This window comes from Bos mutus, chromosome 15 (assembly GCF_027580195.1).
Source record: "Bos mutus isolate GX-2022 chromosome 15, NWIPB_WYAK_1.1, whole genome shotgun sequence".
NCBI classification, from domain to species: domain Eukaryota; kingdom Metazoa; phylum Chordata; class Mammalia; order Artiodactyla; family Bovidae; genus Bos; species Bos mutus.
In genome coordinates, this window is record NC_091631.1 from 78,353,686 (window position 1) to 78,360,484 (window position 6,799).

Sequence of the window (6,799 nt, forward strand, 5' to 3'; positions counted from 1 at the left end):
AACAGAGTAATGTTAGAAAAGATGATCCAAAACTTTGAAAATAGAATGGAGAAAATGAAAGAATAAATTAACACATTTACCAAGGACCTAGAAGAAATAAAGAATAAACAAACAGAAATGAATGACACAATTACTGAAATTAAAAATACTTTAGAAGGAATTGATAGCAGAATAACTGAGGCAGAAGACGGATTTAGTGAGCTGGAAGATACAATGGTGGAAAGAACTACTGAAGAGCAGAATAAAGGGAAAAAAATGAAAAGAATTGAGGATAGCCTCAGAGACCTGTGAGACAATATTAAATGCACTAACATTCAAATTATAGGGGTACCAGAAGAAGAAGAGAAAAAGAAAAGGTCTGAGAATATTTCTGAAGAGATATAGTCAAAAAATTCTCCAGCATGGGATAGGAAATAGTCAATCGAGTCCAAGAAGCACAGACAGCCCCATACAGGGCAAACCCAAGAAGAAACATGCTGAGACACATAATAATTAAACTGACAAAGACTAAACACAAAAAAAGAATACTAAAAGCAGCAAGGGAAAAGCAATAAATAACATACTAAGGAAACCCCAAAAGATTAACAGCTAATCTTTCAGCAGAAATTCTTCAGGCCAGAAGGGAATGGCAGGATATATTTAAATTACTGAAAGGGAAAAATCTACAACCAGTGTTATTCTACCTGGCAAGGATCTCATTCAAAATTGATAGAGAAATCAAAAGGTATACAGACAAGCAAAAGTTAAGAGAATTTAGTACCACCAAACTCAAAAGTTATGACCAACCTAGATAGCATATTGAAAAGCAGAGACATTATTTTGCCAAAAAAGGTCCATCTAGTCAAGGTTATGGTTTTCCCAGTGGTCATGTATGGATGTGAGAGTTGGACTGTGAAGAAAGCTGAGCGCTGAAGAATTGATGCTTTTGAACTGTGGTGTTGGAGAAGACTCTTGAGAGTCCCTTGGACTGCAAGGAGATCCAACCAGTCCATTCTGAAGGAGATCAGCACTGGGATTTCTTTGGAAGGACTGATGCTAAAGTTGAAACTCCAGTACTTTGGCCACCTCATGCGAAGAGTTGACTCATTGGAAAAGACTCTGATACTGGGAGGGATTGGGGGCAGGAGGAGAAGGGGACGACAGAGGATGAGATGGCTGGATGGCATCACTGACTCGATGGACATGAGTCTGAGTGAACTCCAGGAGTTGGTGATGGACAGGGAGGCCTGGTGTGCTGCGATTCATGGGGTCGCAAAGAGTCGGACACGACTGAGCGACTGAATTGAACTGAATTGAACTGAATTGAACTGAAACTAGCTTTTAAACAAATGTTAAAGTGACTTCTATAGGCAGGAAACACAAGAGAAGAAAAAGACTGACAAAAACCCAAAGCAATTAAGAAAATGCCATGGACTGTGCCCTCACAGGGCACCTGGGAGCCCAAGTGACTTAGACTCTCCTGTGGTATATCAACTGTGAGATCTCCCCACACACACCAGTAGCATTTGTTTGCAGTGTCCCTCCCTCTCCACAGCACGACTGAGCAAGTGAGCCCAAATAAGTGACCACTTTCACCCCGTCATGTCAAGGTGGAAATCAGACACTGAAGAGAGACTTGCAAGCAGAGGAGGCCAACCTAAGCAAAAAAAGAAAAAGAAGAAGGGGGAATCGCCCCAGAGGTGGCAGGTGCAACAGATTAAAATCCTGCAGTTAAGCTGAGACTGTGCATTTGAGGGGCACCTGTAGACTTTGAGAACAAGTACAAGCCAGAACAATGGATTATCTAACACTGGACTGACTATACACTAACAAGAGCTCCAGAGACATTCCTAGATATGTTGGAGGAATTTCTGAGTAGGCAACTTGACTGGAGAAGGAAAACAGAGGAATCACATGAACATCCACCTCACTACCATATATATCCCCATGCCTCATTAAAAAATTTTTTTTAATTATTTTTAATTTTAAAAAATGTTATTATTTCTTTAATTTCTTTTTTTATTGTATTTTTTCCTCCATTTCTTCTCCTTTCCTCCCCTTGTCTTTTTCTTTTTTCTTTCAAACTGTTCTAATATGGTTCTTTATTACTCCTTTAACTTTTTTTATACCCTACTTTTACCTTTCTAAAAAAAAAAAAGAAAGAAACTTATTTTTTGAGTAAGTTCCATATTTTTAAATTTTTGTACTTTATTTTGTCTTTTTAACATTGTAATTTTGAGAGTATAATTTTTTCTAGGTATTTAATTTTTGTTTTTTGATTTATTGTTATTAACTTTGTATCTTTAAGAGGTTAATTTTTAGTACCCGTTTTTACTTAGGGATTTGACTACTGGCTTGATTGCTCTCTTCATTTTTGACTCTCTCTTCTCTCCTCTTGGTCACCTCTTTCTCCTTCTTCCCTCTTCTATTCTCTATATAACTTTGTGAATCTCTTTGGGTATTCCTGGCTGTGAAGAGTTGTTTCATCATTGACCTAGGGGTTTTACATACTGTGCTGTGTGGATGGAGATGTCTTGATGCTATTGTAAGAGGTTGTGACTAAAACCCAGAGCCAGGGGACTCAACTTCAGAATTTTGGATCATCATAGAGCTCCTGACCACAGGGAACATTAATAGACGACAGCCGACTCAAGTCTCCATACCTACACTGAATCCAAGCTCCACCCAAGAGCCAGCAATTTCCAGCGTCTTTGTTGCTGCTGCTAAGTCGCTTGAGTCATGTCCGACTCTGTGCAACCCCATAGATGGCAGCCCACCAGGCTCCCCCATCCCTGGGATTCTCTAGGCAAGAATACTGGAGTGGATTGCCATTTCCTTCACTTTGTTAGCAGACCCCAATTTGCAGGTTGACACCCACCATATATCCTGCAGTGTCCCAGAACTGAAAATACACATTTGGAACAAAACTTTCCATGAAAGAAGTGGTGTGAACTGGTTGTTCTCTGTGTGGTGAGTGGCCTTATGAGCCTAGGTGTTGTAGGAGATGAGCTCTTAGTATTGAACTCCAAGCACAGTGTCTCCTTAAGAAAACTACCTGCTTGTGCAAAGAATTGACTGTCGTGAAGAGAAAATCAGCACCCAAAGCATCTTCATAGGTGGGTTTGCAAATGAAACATTATAGTTTTCACAGGGTGAGCACACTGTTTTTGTAAGCAGTCCCCATTTGGCAAGTTGACAACCAGCATATTTCTCTGCAGTGTCCCAAAAATGAAAATACACACTTGGAACAAACTGAACTTTCTACAAGAAAGTGGTATGACTGGCTTGTTCTCTGTCTGTTGACTGGCATACCCATACAATACATTATGAACATAGGTGTTCTAGGAGATGAGCTCCTAGTAAGGAGATCCCAGCACAGTGTTGCCTTCAGAAGTGTCATTTGCTTGTGCCAACAATTAACTGGTGAGGAGAGAACCAGTACCCAAAGTGTTTTTCTAGGTGGGTTTGAGAGTGAAACATTCTAGCTATCAGAGGGTGAGAACACTGTTTTTGTAAGCAGACCAAATTGGCAGGTTCGCACACAGGATATTTCCCTGCAGTGTCTCAGAAATGAAAATATACATTTGAGACAAACTGAACATTTCCATGAAGGAAGTGGTGGGAACTAGTTGTTCTCTGTGTTGAGTGGCATATCCATGCAACGTAATGTGAACCTGGCTGTTCAAGGAGATGAGCTCCTATTATTGAGATCCATGCACAGTGTTTCCTTTAGAAAAGCCACTTGCTTGTGTCAAAAATGGAGTGTAATGAAGAGAGAATCAGCACCGAAAATGTTTTCCAGGGTGGGTTTGAGAGTGAAACTTCCTACCATTCAAAGGGGAAAAAACTGTTTTAGCGCTCTGGCCAAAAATAGCCAGTTCAAAACTGCTGCTGCTGCTGCTAAGTCGCTTCAGTCGTGTCCAACTCTGTGCGACCCCAGAGTCGGCAGCCCACCAGGCTCCCCCATCCCTGGGATTCTCCAGGCAAGAACACTGGAGTGGGTTGCCATTTCCTTTTCCAATGCATGAAAGTGAAAAGTTTAAGTGAAGTCTGTTTTCCTAAATGAGTCCTAGGTGAATGTGAGAATGAAATATGCTACCTTTAAAGGGTGAGCATACTCTTTTTGCCATAAGTCCCCAATTAGCAGGATCACAACCGGCATATTTCCTTGCAGTGTCCAGCCCTGAAACTACACACTTGGGACAAACTGAACCTTTCCATGAAGGACAGAAGCTTAGAACAGAAACTTTCCATGAAGAACAGAAGCTTAGAACAGAAGCTTTCCATGAAGGAAGTGGTGCAAACTGGTTGTTCTCTGTGTGGTTCTGCCATAACCATACAATGCATTTTGAACCTTGGTTTCTCTAGGTCATGAGATAACAGTAAGGAGATCCAAGCACAGTGTTTCTTCAGAAAGTCATGAGCTGCTGCCAAAATTGATGGCAGTGAAGAGAGAATCAGCACCCAAAATGTTTTCCAAACACCCAAAGTGCTTTCCTAGGTAGGTTTGAGAAAGACACATTCTTGCTTTCATAGGATGAGAACAGGGTTTGCTAGCAGACCCCAAATCCCAGGTTCATACACAGCATGTTTCCTTGCAGTGTCTCAGTACTGAAATTATACACTTGAGTCAATAACCTTTTGACACAGCAAGTGTGGTGAACTGTTTGTTGTCTGTTGAGCTGCATAACAATACAAGGCATCATGAGACTCAGTGTTCTATGAGAGGAGCTCTTAGGAAGGAGATCCAAGCACAGTGATTCTTCAGAAAAGCCACTTGCTGGTGACAAAAATTGACTGTAGTGAAGATAGAATCAGCACCCAAAGTGTTTTCCTGTATGGATTGGAGAGTGGAACAGTCTAGCTTTCACAGGGTGAGAGCAGTGTTCTTGCCAGCAGAACTCAGATGGCAGGTTCATACTTCCCTGCAGTGTCCCAACCTTGAAAATAAAGACTTGGGACAAAATGGACATTTCCACAAGGAAACAGTTGAACTGACTGTTCTCTGTGTGTGCATGACATAAAAATAAACACATTATAAAAGTTGGTGTTCTATGCAATCCCTATCAAGCTACCAACAGTATTCTTCACAGAGCTAGAACAAATAATTTCACAATTTGTATGGAAATACAAAAAACTGCAAATAGCCAAAGCGATCTTGAGAAAGAAGAATGGAACTGGAGGAATCAACCTACCTGACTTCAGGCTCTACTACAAAGCCACAGTCATCAAGACAGTATGGTACTGGCACAAAGACAGAAATATAGATCAATGGAACAAAATAGGAAGCCCAGAGATAAATCCACACACATATGGACACCTTATCTTTGACAAAGGAGGCAAGAATATACAATGGATTAAAGACAATCTCTTTAACAAGTGGTGCTGGGAAATCTGGTCAACCACTTGTAAAAGAATGAAACTAGAACACTTTCTAACACCATACACAAAAATAAACTCAAAATGGATTAAAGATCTAAACGTAAGACCAGAAACTATAAAACTCCTAGAGGAGAACATAGGCAAAACACTCTCTGACATACATCACAGCAGGATCCTCTATGACCTACCTCCCAGAATATTGGAAATAAAAGCAAAAATAAACAAATGGGACCTAATTAACCTTAAAAGCTTCTGCACATCAAAGGAAACTATTAGCAAGGTGAAAAGACAGCCTTCAGAATGGGAGAAAATAATAGCAAATGAAGCAACTGACAAACAACTAATCTCAAAAATATACAAGCAACTCCTACAGCTCAACTCCAGAAAAATAAATGACCCAATCAAAAAATGGGCCACAGAACTAAATAGACATTTCTCCAAAGAAGACATACAGATGGCTAACAAACACATGAAAAGATGCTCAACATCACTCATTATCAGAGAAATGCAAATCAAAACCACTATGAGGTACCATTTCACACCAGTCAGAATGGCTGCGATCCAAAAGTCTACAAATAATAAATGCTGGAGAGGGTGTGGAGAAAAGGGAACCCTCTTACACTGTTGGTGGGAATGCAAACTAGTACAGCCACTATGGAGAACAGTGTGAAGATTCCTTAAAAAACTGGAAATAGAACTGCCTTATGATCCAGCAATCCTACTGCTGGGCATACACACTGAGGAAACCAGCAGGGAAAGAGACACGTGTACCCCAGTGTTCATCGCAGCACTGTTTATAATAGCCAGGACATGGAAGCAGCCTAGATGCCCATCAGCAGATGAATGTATAAGAAAGCTGTGGTACATATACACAATGGAGTATTACTCAGCCATTAAAAAGAATACATTTGAATCAGTTCTAATGAGGTGGATGAAACTGGAGCCTATTATACAGAGTGAAGTAAGCCAGAAGGAAAAATACCAATACAGAATAGTAACGCATATATATGGAATTTAGAAAGATGGTAACAATAACCCGGTGTACGAGACAGCAAAAGAGACACTGATGTATAGAACAGTCTTATGGACTCTGTGGGAGAGGGAGAGGGTGGGAAGATTTGGGAGAATGGCATTGAAACATGTAAAATATCATGTATGAAACGAGTTGCCAGTCCAGGTTCGATGCACGATACTGGATGCTTGGTGCTAGTGCACTGGGACGACCCAGAGGGATGGTACGGGGAGGGAGGAGGGAGGAGGGTTCAGGATGGGGAACACATGTATACCTGTGGCGGATTCATTTTGATATTTGGCAAAACTAATACAATTATGTAAAGTTTAAAAATAAAATAAAATTAAAAAAAATAAAATAAAAGGGAAAAGAGAAAAAAAAAAGTTGGTGTTCTATGAGATGAGCTCCTAGGATGGAGATCCAAGC